Genomic DNA, 13686 nt, shown 5'->3' with positions numbered 1-13686 from the left:
AGGGTTATGCCTCCAGCTTTCAAAACCTTGTAGTTGATCAACATCCTGGTACAGCTATTTTAACTCAGGCCTACCAGATTATGACAAGACTAGGGAAGAGTTAATACACATTGCTTACCGAGGGAAGAGACTTAAATAGACCAAAGGAGAGCAAAATTTTTTTCTCTAATTATCAAATAATATATACTAATTAGAATAAAATGAAAAATACAGAAAGTGTTAAGAAAAATAAGTCACTCATAATCTTATCCTCTGTAGATAATTTAAAACATTATTTCATCAATTTTAAGGTACAGTTTTCTCATTTTACATCTCTGAAATTGAGATGCTCTTACTTCACTGTGTATCCTGGCAGATGTCATGATGGAGCTGTCATTACCTATGCATGTGTGACCTTGGTCACAATGGTTCATGTTGTTGTCATTTCAGATTACTTGTGTGCCTTGCTGGAACTATATGAATTAATTGCTTTCAAAATGATTTCACCATGATTTGGCATTAAAAAGGCAAAGTTACTGTATGTATAGAAAGACGTGGAAAGAGCAACATGACAAATGTGGTAAAGTCTTTATAAATAAATTTAGATGAGCTCTTTTAATAAGTATAAAATCTCACATTATGTCATACTTTGCAGTTTTGTCTCAGTGGAATATAAAATACATATCATAACTGGTATCTCAGATGAAATACATTATATATTTAACATAATTGACTCATTATATATACATATATGCATGTAATCTGCTTTTTTCACTTGATTTTTTTTTTTTTTTTTTGCGGTACGTGGGCCTCTCATTGTTGTGGCCTCTTCCATTGCGGAGCATAGGCTCCGGACGCGCAGGCCCAGCGGCCATGGCTCACGGGCCCAGACACTCCGCGGCATGTGGGATCTTCCCGGACCGGGGCACGAACTCGTGTCCCCTGCATCGGCAGGCGGACTCTCAACCACTGCACCACCAGGGAAAGCCCCGTCACTTGATGTTTCATGTCAATATTTTTATGAATTGACCTAAGCCAACGTGACCATTTGATCTCATGTAGGAAGAGGTCAGTGGGGAAGTATTATAATGAAAACAAGTCTTAAATTTCATCAAATAAGTAACACATAAACAAAGCAAACACAAACTAGACTCTGACTTGTTTCTGTATCTCGTGGCAGACCCCCTCTGTGACCTTCTGTCTTCAGAGGTTTCATAAATATTCACTTCTAGTTTCTCCTAGTTAACTGCAATCTGGTTTATAAACTCTTAACATTTTATTCATATTTATTGTATTTCATATATACTTATCTAAAATATATATGCAAAAATCACAACCATCTTTAATCGTGTTAGTTGTAATGATCACTGTTGACATTTTTGGTGTATTTTCTTCCAGAGTTTTATCTATATCTCCGTAGAATTTTATTGAAGGTTCTCTTGGCATTTATTTACATGATGTAAATAAATTTGTATTTGACTGATACATTGGATCTCTTAATTTTGATGCTTTCATGTACTTTTAGCAATTCTATCTAGCTGTCATGACTAGTTCTTTTGGAAAAACAAGATAACTCTGGTAAGTGTGATTAAGAGAGAACCCAAACAAAACTAGAAATTATGAAGATTCCATAACATTGAGATGATATCTTAATTATAAAATAATACTAAGCATAATTGTATGCTTATGCACTGGGAAAATCTTTTGAGGCAGGTTTTTTAAAAAAAATAATTTATTTTTGGCTGCATTGAGTCTTTGGTGCTGCACACTGGCTTTCTCTAGTTGCGGTGAGCGGGGGCTACTCTTTGTTGTGGTGTGAGGGCTTCTCATTGCGGTGGCTTCTCTTGTTGCGGAGCACAGGCTTTAGGCATGTGGGCTTCAGTAGTTGTGGCATGCAGACTCAGTAGTTGTGGCTCACGGGCTCTAGAGTGCAGGCTCAGTAGTTGTGGCGCACGGGCTTAGTTGCTCCGCGGCATGTGGGATCTTCCTGGACCAGGGCTCGAACACATGTCCCCTGCACTGGCAGGCGGATTCTTAACCATTGTGCAACCAGGAAAGTCCCAAGACAGGCTTTAAAAATATAAATTACAAGGTTTATCTCAAGAAGAATTAAATCACATAGTGGGGCAATAATCATGGAGAAAAAAATTGATAGTAATTATCCCCCAACTTCTACCTATCCTTCACAAAAGGATACTTCATTCAAGTGGATCCTGTAAGTGATATTTTTGTTCCTTTGATTATAACCTGTTTTGATTAATCTCTTATAACATTTTTTAGTTAAAATGTTTTTCTGTCTTTACTTTTGGGTCACTATAGAGAATCCTTCCTACAGATGATAGATTCTTTATACCTTTAGAAAAATCTATGGATGTGTCCATTGACAGATGAATGGATAAAGAAGATGTGGCATATGTATACAATGGAATATTACTCAGTCATAAAAAGAAACGAAATTGAGTTATTTGTAGTGAGGTGGATGGACCTAGAGTCTGTCATACAGAGTGAAGTAAGTCGGAAAGAGAAAAACAAATACTGTATGCTGACACATATATATGGAATCTAAAAAAAAAAAAGGTTCTGAAGAACCTAGGGGCAGGACAGGAATAAAGACACAGATGTAGAGAATGGACTTGAGGACACGGGGAGTGGGAAGGGTAAGCTGGGACGAAGTGAGAGAGTGGCATGGTCATATATACACTACCAAATGTAAAATAGATAGCTAGTGGGAAGCAGCTGCATAGCACAGGGAGATCAGCTCCGTGCTTTGTGACCACCTAGAGGGGTGGGATAGGGAGGGTGGGAGCGAGACGCAAGAGGGAGGAGATATGGGGATATATGTATATGTATAGCTGACTCACTTTGTTATAAAGCAGAAACTAACACACCATTGTAAAGCAATTATACTCCAATAAAGATGTTAAAAAAAATCTATCGATGTAAGTCTTTGTTTCTCCCCCTCATACCTTTTGTTTGGATCCATGAAAACTTCCAACTTCTTTTTTAAGGTTTTATCCTTTTGTCTTTCAGTATTGTTTGCCTCTTCTAGAATAGCTGATATTCTAGGGTTAGACTGTTCTAGCCATTTTTTTTTTTTTTTTTTTTTAGTCTGAATTCCGGTAGCATGTTTTCTTTTCTGCGTAAGTTTTCTGTACTGTTGTTTATTTCCTGCTTGCCAGAACAGTTTTAGAGCTTTACTTTGTTTTTAGTTTTTGTGTAGTATTTTCAAATCTTGGCATGTTTCTTCTTATGCTCCCATAGTTTTACTGTGAGCACAAAGCAGGAACTTAATTTTTTTTTCCTCTATCTCCCAGGAATCTGTTTCAGAGGGAGGGAGGCAGTCTCTGATTCTGTGTGCTTTAAATTTTTTTGACTGTTTTGGGGCAAACTTTTTTCTCCTTTTTTTGGGGGGGGTGGGCAAACATTTCTGTTTGCTTATCTTTAGGAAGGAGGCAATCTTAGCATTGGGAATGCAGGAATATTCCCGAACTCAGCCACAGACTTATGCTAATTTTTAAAATGAGCCATGGAGGTCCACTGAGTTGCTATTGCAGGAAAAGAGAAACACTGTACTATAATAAGATTAGAGAAGAAGCAGGAGTTGGCAAGACTGGTAGTGAAGAGTTTATCATACTGATTTGCAAACCTTAGGGATATAAGCATTACAAGTCCAGTTTTCAGCTTCTGAGCAGCTTCCTGCATCTGTACTTTAAGGGGCACTAAAGGAAGCAGCTCTGGAAGGCCAGGCTCTTTGTTCCCAGCAGAAAAGGTGGCAGAGGCATGCCATCTGGTTTGAAGTCTAGGCTTAATTTTTAGATAGAATGGTAACATGGTTTTAGGAGGAGATGTTTTAAGCTAGCAAAGAGTTGTAGTGAAGAAGCTAATGAGAAATGTGAAAGCCTGGAAAAATGTAAATTAGAATTATTATAACTGATCTAAGATACTTGTATTCTAGCTTAACACTCTTTAATGGACACCACTTGGGAACTTAAATCCTATATTTGAAGTCATAAAGTTATTTTTTTATTTTAGGTTTTTTTTAGTCTTATTTTATTTTCTAGTCTGTATATAAAGAGAGGAAATGATGCAAGTACAGCTTGAAAAGAGATTTTGCTTACTGAGTATCTGATTGAATTTTGAAAGAGAAAGTGATTGTAAGCCAAATTGTATGTTTTTGCTGAATTTTTTAAAAAATTGAAGTACAGTTGATTTACAATATTGTGTTAGTTTCAGGTGTGCAGCATAGTGATTCAGTGTTTCTGTTGTTGTTCCTTTTACAGATTATATTCCATTGGAGGTTATTTTTGATTACTTTTTAAATTGAGTTTTCTCTAAGTTTTTGTGGATTAAGGAAGGTTATAAAACACATGTTGTACTTAGGTACTTTATCCAAGAACTTCCTTTTCCACATTAATTATATTTTAATTTTTATATAAAGTGTACTTAGCATTCATCTTTCCAAAAATATCAGTTCAGTGCTGTGAACAAAACAGAAGAGCTTTTCCTTGTGAAATTGTTGTTTCCAAAGATTCTCTCTTCCTCAGTAAAATTGCTTTATTTTAAATGATTATTTAAATCACACTTGCTCATTATAAAAAAAAAAATAAGAAATTACCAAGGAGAAAGATCACTTTAAATTCCACCTTTGGGAGAATTTTCATTAGTGTTTTGATGACAGTCCTTTCAGGAATTTGTTTTTGCACATCTATACACACATCCACACCCCTCCGCCCCCACCACGATCCATAAAAGGAATCATAGAGAAAAGCTGTTTATGTTATCTTGCATAGATCCTCATTATTCTCTCCCCTCATCTTATATCTCTACTCCTGTCCCACAGGCAACTCTTGCTGAAACCTATTGCAGTCACTCTCAAGCAGCATTAGCATCCTTGGGAAACATGTTGGAAATAGAAATTCTCAGACCTCACCCTAGACCTACTGAATCAGACACTCTGGGCGTGGGGCCCAGATATCTGTGTTTTAACAAAACCTTCAGGTGATTCTGATGTGTGCTAATGTTTGAGAATCATTGACTTAGTGTATATATTTCTACATTTTTCTGTGCTCATACAACCCTACACATACATATAGATAGATACAGGCTTTAATAAAACCACTTAAAAAACCTGGATCAGAGAATTCCCTGGTGGTCCAGTGGTTAGGACTCTGCACTTCTAATGCAGGGGCCATGGGTTCAATCCCTGGTCAGGGAACTAAGATCCTGCAAGCTGCGTGGTGCAGCCAGAAAAAATATATATGTGGATCATATTATATAAACTTCTGTATCTTTTCCAACTCAGCATTACTTTGTGGAAATTCCTGCAAGTTGTCAGGTGTAGCTCTAATTCATTCTTTTTAATAAATGGGTGTGGATCAAGACACTTCTCTGTGGATGGGTGTTCACTAGACATCCTTGTCCATATGTCCTTATTTATCAGTACTTTCATCTTTATGGGATAGATTCCCAGGAGTGGAATTGCTGGATGCAGGATGTACATACTTCCAGTTTGAATGATTTCTTTGCAAATGAGGTGTAAGAGTTCACATTCTATTCAGCAACTTTCAGATATATTTAATATCTGGTTCTTTAGCCCTAACAACTGTGATAATTATGAATTGGGAGTTATAAACTCACTTTTACTGTGCAAAGGTAGCATGTTAAATTTTGTGTTAAATTTTATAAAAGTTCAAAAAATTCCCTTGTTTTAATCTTTTTTTTTTTTTGCCATGGTGCTTCATTTCTGCTGTTTCTTGGATTCTGGCTAATATCAGCATCTAACCCATGGAGACTTCTACAACATCTGCAAAGGGTGTGTTTGTGGAACTTTGCGTGTGGGCTCTTGCTCTCTTCCACCCTTTAGATGTGTTAATCGTAGCAGTTGACTGAGAAGAGTAATCATTTCTTTCTCCTGAGGCTGCAGATTGTATAATGGTTTGGACGATGGAGTTTTAGCTTCAGTAGCTTGTTGCCAGCTGGATCTAAATGGCTTCCCTTTTCCCTTAGCATTTTGTGTTTGTTATTCTTTTATTCTGAGTCACAGTATCCTGCCGAGTTTGGTCCCAAGTATATTGGTTGCTGTTGGGCTTATTGTACGTAATTGAAGGGGTAATCTGATGTTTGCTGATCACTTCACGTAGTTGAGCTAAACCTCCTCCATTCAATCACTTCTATTTCTGGGGCTTGGTACACTCTCCTAGGCCCCGGCCTTCTGGAGGGGGGACCCTAGGACAGGACCCAGGGAGGCAGTTTCCTATTGAGGCTGCAAGTGACTTGGTTGCTTTGTTCTGCACTCACCTGGCGGACGCCTCCTTCCCGCAGATTCCTTCTGGCTTCTGGTTCCTGTTGAAGGAAATCCTGTCCTCCAGATGCTGCCCCTTCTCTGCTTGTGGCTCTGTGTCCCCTCATGGGCCGCCTGTGATCAGCCTGTCTTAACCATCAGCTTGGAATCTTAGTATGTGAAGGCACCTTAGAGACCTTCGCCTGGCCACCCGCACTTTGCAGATGAGGAAATTCAGGCTCCGAGCAGGAGAGTCTCTTATCTGACTAGTTAACTCAGCTGGTTTGAACTCAGGATTTGTAAATGATGTATTGGAAGCCATAACATTTTTTTTGCTCAGAAAGTTTGTTAGTGGCAGATCCACGATAAGCGTGGGGTTTTCCCACCTTCACCGGCTAATCAAAATGCCCTTCTCCATTGCATTGCTTCTGCCACTTCATTTCCCCATTGGCCAGGTACCCATTTCATCCTTTGCCACCCTGCAGTCTTCCTTTGAGATTTACAACGTGAAGAATGGTGCTACTTCTTGGACCTTCAATTAAAATATCTCCCTTTTCTTACACTTTTTTGTCCTGCTGGAGAATGCTGCTTGTAACTAACTCTAGGCAACCCTGACCCTCTAAAGCTCATTTGCTCACAAAAAGCTGGGCCTGGTAACTGATGGTCATTGTACCATCAAGCTCTCAAGCTCAACTTAATATAAATTTCACTAGTTCGGGTGTCAGGGCACAGGCGAGGGTATCTTTTAGCACATGTCAATACGGCTAATTCTGGCTTTGACAATGGAATCAGGAGGGGCTTTTGCCTGAGATGAACTGCTCGATCACACGTTTACTTTGTGCAAATTTGTTTTTAGGAAATTACACTAACGTTACCTGTGTTTTGACTTAAACATGGCAGCATGAGCATCTCAACTAATTTCTACCTGTTGGGTGGCATCCTCCATCATTGTCTGAACTGGGCTGGCTGAAGTCAGCTCTCCTTGGTGGTTCTTACTTTCTACCAACTTAGCTTGACCTTTTCCTGGCTGGTCTTTCTCTGCCTGGTCCTGCTTTTACCTTTTTGCTTTTTCTCCTGTTTTCCTTAAGGAGGGGGCAAACCAATTCCAAAGCAGCATGTTGTTCTAGCCACAGAGCAGGAGAACCGTGGTAGCTACCCTGCCTGGCCAGCAGCCACGAGATGTCAGTTCTTGTGAAATCTTGAGCTCCTTAGCTGCTACAAGAGATTGCTTGATGGTTCTGGCAGGCAAGGAGGGGAAAAACCACTCCTTAGACTCTAGCAAAACCTTTGACTTAGAGACGTTACATAAATCCTCCCTTAACTTCGTCCCTGTCCAGATTCTTAAAGAGACACTACTGTTTCCTCTCAGCACAATGGCACGTTATGATGCCCTCTTCTGCTGTCACCGTGAGATGACAGACTTCTGTGAAAAGGCCTGAAGGTAAAATGTACAACTGCAGGAAACTGCAGGAAGAATTAGCCCCAGCACTCAGCATATCTGAAGGAATGTCTTTGCTGGTGTGCGCTGGGGACTGTGGGTACCTAAGTACCAAGTGTTCTTAAAGTCTGATTGTCTCACTTCCCATATTTCAGTGGCAGCCCTCACAATTTTGGGTAATGTGCAGTCTTGTATTTTTTAACATAGAACTTGCAGGAATTAACATTTTTGTTCTATTTGATTTTTTTAAAAGATGTATTACCATCTTAAGCAAGAATTTTAGGCATGACGGGTGTGGGTCAGATTTTTCTTTGGGAGAACCCTCAGTACAAGAAATAAGGTGTGAAGCAGTAAAAATGTTTTATTTTCACATTCTGGAAAGGCAGCTCTTCTAGAAGGTGTGATATATAGAGATTCTACATTATCAACAATTCCTTCCCCTCACCCCTGAGGGCGTGTGCTGTTTGGTTTGAATACTGTTGTCTCAAACTCCTGCCTCTTTTTCCTCTCCATAACTTGATGTAGTTTGGCTTTAACCTTGTTTGTTTGTTTTTCTGAAACTAGACTCACTTATGAAGGACACTAATCTGGCTCTTGCTTAATCTAAGGTTTTTTCTTAAGTCCCCATGTAGTGCAGTGCACTCTTCGAGTCACTAAGGATGTAGTGGAGAGGGAAACAGAAAAGATCCTAGGACCTCACTCTGCCGGAGTCCACTTCAGAGTTGGAGAGACAGACAAGGAGTAGGTAAATAAAGACATAAGAGTTTCAGCTAGTAGTGTGCGTTAGGACACTACAGCAGTGTGATATGGTAGAGAATGGTGTGTGTGTGAGAGATTTCATAGTTTAGGAACCAGAATCCCCTGAGAGCCTTCTAGTAGAAGGATCAGAAAGCACAAAGTCCCCGAAGTAGGAATGAACCTCATGTATCTGAGGGACAGCAAAAGGCCAATGTGGCCGGTGCATCCTGAGTGAAGGAGAGGAGACAGGTCAGAGAGGTGGGTGAGGTCATTCACGGAGAGCTTTGTGGCCAAGGTGATGAAATGAGAAGTCGGTGTGGGAGTCTCGGTGGGGACGTTGCCTGATCTCATTTATACTTGAAAAATGTATTCTCAGTGTCCTCAAACTCCGCTGGTCCTCTTTCAAGTTGTGCTCTTTCTTTGTCTATTGCACTTTCTTCTCATCTGCTTACGTGGGCGTTCCCCGGGCCCACTCCTTTCTCCTCTCTTTCTAGGCAGCTTATCTCTCCTTGTTTTTTCAACCACAGCTCCTCCACGAAGCCTCCCACACGCGGGCCCTCCTCCTGACCTCTGCGCCTGCTGCATCTTCTGTTTCCAGCTGGCCCGTTTGCTCTTTCCACTCAATTATCCAGCCTTGGCTTCAAATCCAGACTGTTATATTTAAAAAAACTTTTTCAAGTTCTCCTCTAAACCAACCCCCTTTCTAACTTCCTGATTTCTGTTACCATACCCCCATTCTCCCAGGCACTGTGGCTTTAAATCGGAGTTTTCCTTATTCCTCTGTAACTGTCTTCTGCACTTGATCAGTCATCAAGACGTGTTGATGGTCCCGACTGTCTCTTTTCTCTCCTCTGCTGTGATTCTAATTCATCTTTGGATTGCTGCCTTTAGCCTCTTCAGAGATGCCTGTTTCACAACTTTGAGCACTTTACTCTCCCCCTCAGATATGGCTTATCATCTTGCGTTTGTCTCTTGCTTTGTAGCCATATCCTCTTTCTGTTCTAATGAGACAAGTCCCCTCTCGATGTTGGTGGGCTTTCTTCATTCTCTTATTTGCAGAACTTTGCCCAAGCTGCTCCAGTTCCATAACCAGGAATAGCCTCAGGTAGGGATGGGATACAGTGTTGTATGGAGGTTACAACACTAGAAAGCTGTACATTAATTAGGTATCTTTTTGGCAATATTCTAAGGCTTGGTTTCACTTTATGGGTTAAGCTACTGTTTTGGAAGCTGTTGCTTTTGTTTTCTTTTCTCGTCTTTTTTTTTTTGAATTTTATTTATTTTTTATACAGCAGGTTCTTATTAGTTATCTGTTTTATACATATTAGTGTATACATGTCAATCCCAATCTCCCAATTCACCACCTCCACCCCCCCCACCCCCCCACTGCTTTCCCCCCTTGGTGTCCATATGTTTGTTCTCTACATCTGTGTCTCTATTTCTGCCCTGCAAACAGGTTCATCTGTACCATTTTTCTAGGTTCCACATATACGTGTTAATATATGATATTTGTTTTTCTCTTTCTGACTTATTTTGCTCTGTAGGACAGGCTCTAGATCCATCCATCCATGTCTCTATAAATGACCCAATTTCGTTCCTTTTTATGGCCGAGTAATATTCCATTTTATATATGTACCACATCTTCTATATCCATTTGTCTGTTGATGGGCATTTAGTTGCTTCCATGACCTGGCTATTGTAAATAGTGCTGCAATGAACATTGGGGTGCATGTGTCTTTTTGAATTATGGTTTCTCCAGGTATATGCGCAGTAGTGGGATTGCTGGGTCGTATGGTAATTCTATTTTTAGTTTTTTTAAGGAAACTCCATACTGTTCTCCATAGTGGCTGTATCAATTTACATTCCCACCAACAGTGCAGGAGGGTTCCCTTTTCTCCACACCCTCTCCAGCATTTGTTGTTTGTAGATTTTCTGATGACGCCCATTCTAACTGGTGTGAGGTGATACCTCATTGTAGCTTTGACTTGCATTTCTCTAATAATTAGTGACGTTGAGCAGCTTTTCATATGCTTCTTGGCCATCTGTATGTCTTCTTTGGAGAAATGTCTATTTAGGTCTTCTGCCCATTTTTGAATTGGGTTGTTTGTTTTTTTAATATTGAGCTACATGAGCTGTTTATACATTTTGGAGATTAATCCTTTGTCCGTTGATTCGTTTGCAAATATTTTCTACCATTCTGAGGGTTGTCTTTTCATCTTGTTTGCAGTTTCCTTTGCTTTGCAAAAGCTTTTAAGTTTCATTAGGTCCCATTTGTTTATTTTTATTTCCGTTACTCTAGAGGGTGGATCAAAAAAGATCTTGCTGTGCTTTATGTCAAAGAGTGTTCTTCCTATGTTTTCCTCTAACAGTTTTATGGTATCCGGTCTTACATTTAGGTCTGTAATCCATTTTGAGTTTATTTTTGTGTATGGTGTTAGGGAGTGTTCTAATTTCATTCTTTTACATGTAGCTGTCCAGTTTTCCCAGCACCAGTTATTGAAGAGACTGTCTTTTCTCCATTGTATATCCTTGCCTCCTTTGTCACAGATTAGTTGACCGTAGGTGCATGGGTTTATCTCTGGACTTTCTATCTTGTTCCATTGATCTGTATTTCTGTTTTCGTGCCAGTATCATATTGTCTTGATTACTGTAGCTTTGTAATATAGTCTGATGTCAGGGAGTCTGATTCCTCCAGCTCTGTTTTTTTCCCTCAAGACTGCATTGGCTATTCAGGGTCTTTTGTGTCTCCATACAAATTTTAAGATTTTTTTGTTCTAGTTCTGTAAAAAATGCCACTGGTAGTTTGATAGGGATTGCACTGAATTTGTAGATTGCTTTGGGTAGTATAGTCATTTTCATAATATTGATTCTTCCAGTCCAAGAACATGGTATATCTCTTCATCTGTTTGTGTCATCTTTGATTTCTTTCATCAGTGTCTTATAATTTTCTGAATGCAGGTCTTTTACCTCCTTAGGTAGGTTTATTCCTAGGTATTTTATTCTTTTTGTTGCAATGGTGAATGGGATTGTTTCCTTAATTTCTCTTTCTGATCTTTCGTTGTTAGTATATAAGAATGCAAGAGATTTCTGTGCATTAATTTTGTATCCTGCAACTTTACCAGATTCATTGATTAGCTCTAGTACTTTTCTGGGGACATCTTTAGGATTCTGTATGTATAGTATCATGTCATCTGCACACAGTGACAGTTGTACTTCTTTTCCAATTTGTATTCCTTTTATTTCTTTTTCTTCTTTGATTGCCATGGCTAGGACTTCCAAAACTATGTTGAATAATAGTGGTAAGAGTGGGCAACCTTGTCTTGTTCCAGATTTTAGAGGAAATGCTTTTCACCATTGAGAATGATGTTTGCTGTGGTTTTGTCATATATGGCCTTTGTTATGTTGAGGTAGGTTCCCTCTATGCCCACTTTTTGGAGAGTTTTTATCATAAATGGGTGTTGAATTTTGTTAAAAGCTTTTTCTGCATCACTGAGATGATCATATGGTTTTTATTCTTCAATTTGTTAATATGGCATATCACATTGACTGATTTGTGTATATTAAAGAATCCTTGCATCCCTGGGATAAATCCCACTTGATCATGGTGTATGATCCTTTTAATGTGTTGTTGGATTCTGTTTGCTAGTGTTTTGTTGAGGATTTTTGCATCTATATTCACGAGTGATATTGGTCTGTAATTTTCTTTTTTGTAGTATCTTTGTCTGGTTTTGGTATCAGGTGATGGTGGCTTCATAGAATGAGTTTGGGAGTGTTCCTTCCTCTGCAATTTTTTGGAAGATTTTGAGAAGGATGGGTGTTAGCTCTTCTCTAAATGTTTGATAGAATTCACCTGTGAAGCCATCTGGTCCTGGACTTTTGTTTCTTGGAATATTTTTAATCACAGTTTCAATTTCATTACTTGTGATTGGTCTGTTCATATTTTCTGTTTCTTCCTGGTTCAGTCTTGGAAGGTTATACCTTTCTAAGAATTTGTCCATTTCTTCCAGGTTGTCCATTTTATTGGCATAGAGTTGCTTGTAGTAGTCTCTTAGGATGCTTTTATTTCTGTGGTGTCTGTTGTAACTTCTCCTTTTTCATTTCTAATTTTATTGATTTGAGTCCTCTCCCTCTTTTTCTTGATGAGTCTGGCTAAAGGTTTATCAATTTTGTTTATCTTCTCAAAGAACCAGCTTTTAGTTTTATTGATCTTTGCTATTGCTAACTTTGTTTCTATTTCATTTATTTCTGCTCTGATCTTTATGATTTCTTTTCCTTCTACTAACTTTGGGTTTTGTTTGTTCTTCTTTATCTCGTTCCTTTAGGTGTAAGGTTAGATTGTTTATTTGAGATGTTTCTTGTTTCTTGAGGTAGGATTGTATTGCTATAAACTTCCCTCTTAGAACTGCTTTTGCTGCATCCCATAGGTTTTGGATAGTGTTTTCGGTGTAATTTGTCTCTAGGTATTTTTTCATTTCCTCTTGGATTTCTTCAGTGATCTCTTGGTTATTTAGTAACATATTGTTTAGCCTCCATGTGTTTGTGTTTTTTACGATTTTTTCCCTGTAATTCATTTCTAATCTCATAGCGTTGTGGTTGGAAAAGATGCTTGATATGATTTCAATTTTCTTAAATTTACCGAGGCTTGATTTGTGACCCAAGATGTGAACTCTCCTGGAGAATGTTCCGTGTGCACTTGAGAAGAAAGTGTAATCTGCTGTTTTTGGATGGAATGTCCTATAAATATCAATTAAATCTATCCGGTCTATTGTGTCATTTAAAGCTTGTGTTTCCTTATTAATTTTCTGTCTGGATGATCTGTCCATCAGTGTAAGTGAGGTGTTTAAGTCCTCTAGTATTATTGTGTTACTGTTGATTTCCTCTTTTATAGCTGTTAGCAGTTGCCTTATGTATTGAGGTACTCCTATGTTGGATGCATATATATTTATAATTGTTATATCTTCTTCTTGCATTGATCCCTTGATCATTATGTAGTATCCTTCCTTGTCTCTTGTAACACTCTTTATTTTAAAGTCTATTTTATCTGATATGAGTATTGCTACTCCAGCTTTCTTTTGATTTCCATTTGCATGGAATATCTTTTTCCATCCCCTCACTTTCAGTCTGTGTGTGTCCCTAGGTCTGAAGGGGTTCTCTTGTAGACAGCATATATATGGGTCTTGTTTTTGTATCCATTCAGCCAGCCTGTGTCTTTTGGTTGGAGCATTTAATCCACTCACATTTAAGGTAATTA

The 13686-nt window shown here is 38.8% G+C and overlaps 1 protein-coding gene and 1 non-coding gene across 13 annotated transcripts in view; both read left to right on the top strand.

Moving 5' to 3' along the window:
• The window catches only part of ARHGEF28 (Rho guanine nucleotide exchange factor 28), a 308933-nt gene that overhangs the window by 54764 nt on the left and 240483 nt on the right, over nt 1-13686 (top strand). The gene's annotated exons all lie outside the window — the stretch shown is intronic.
• On the top strand, nt 5122-5194 carry TRNAR-UCU (transfer RNA arginine (anticodon UCU)). Its single transcript has one exon. It is a non-coding gene; the product is annotated as a tRNA-Arg (tRNA).

Source organism: Orcinus orca, chromosome 3 (assembly GCF_937001465.1).
Source record: "Orcinus orca chromosome 3, mOrcOrc1.1, whole genome shotgun sequence".
Classification (NCBI taxonomy): domain Eukaryota; kingdom Metazoa; phylum Chordata; class Mammalia; order Artiodactyla; family Delphinidae; genus Orcinus; species Orcinus orca.
Note: the sequence above shows the minus strand (reverse complement) of the source record. Positions and strands in the feature narration are given on the sequence as shown.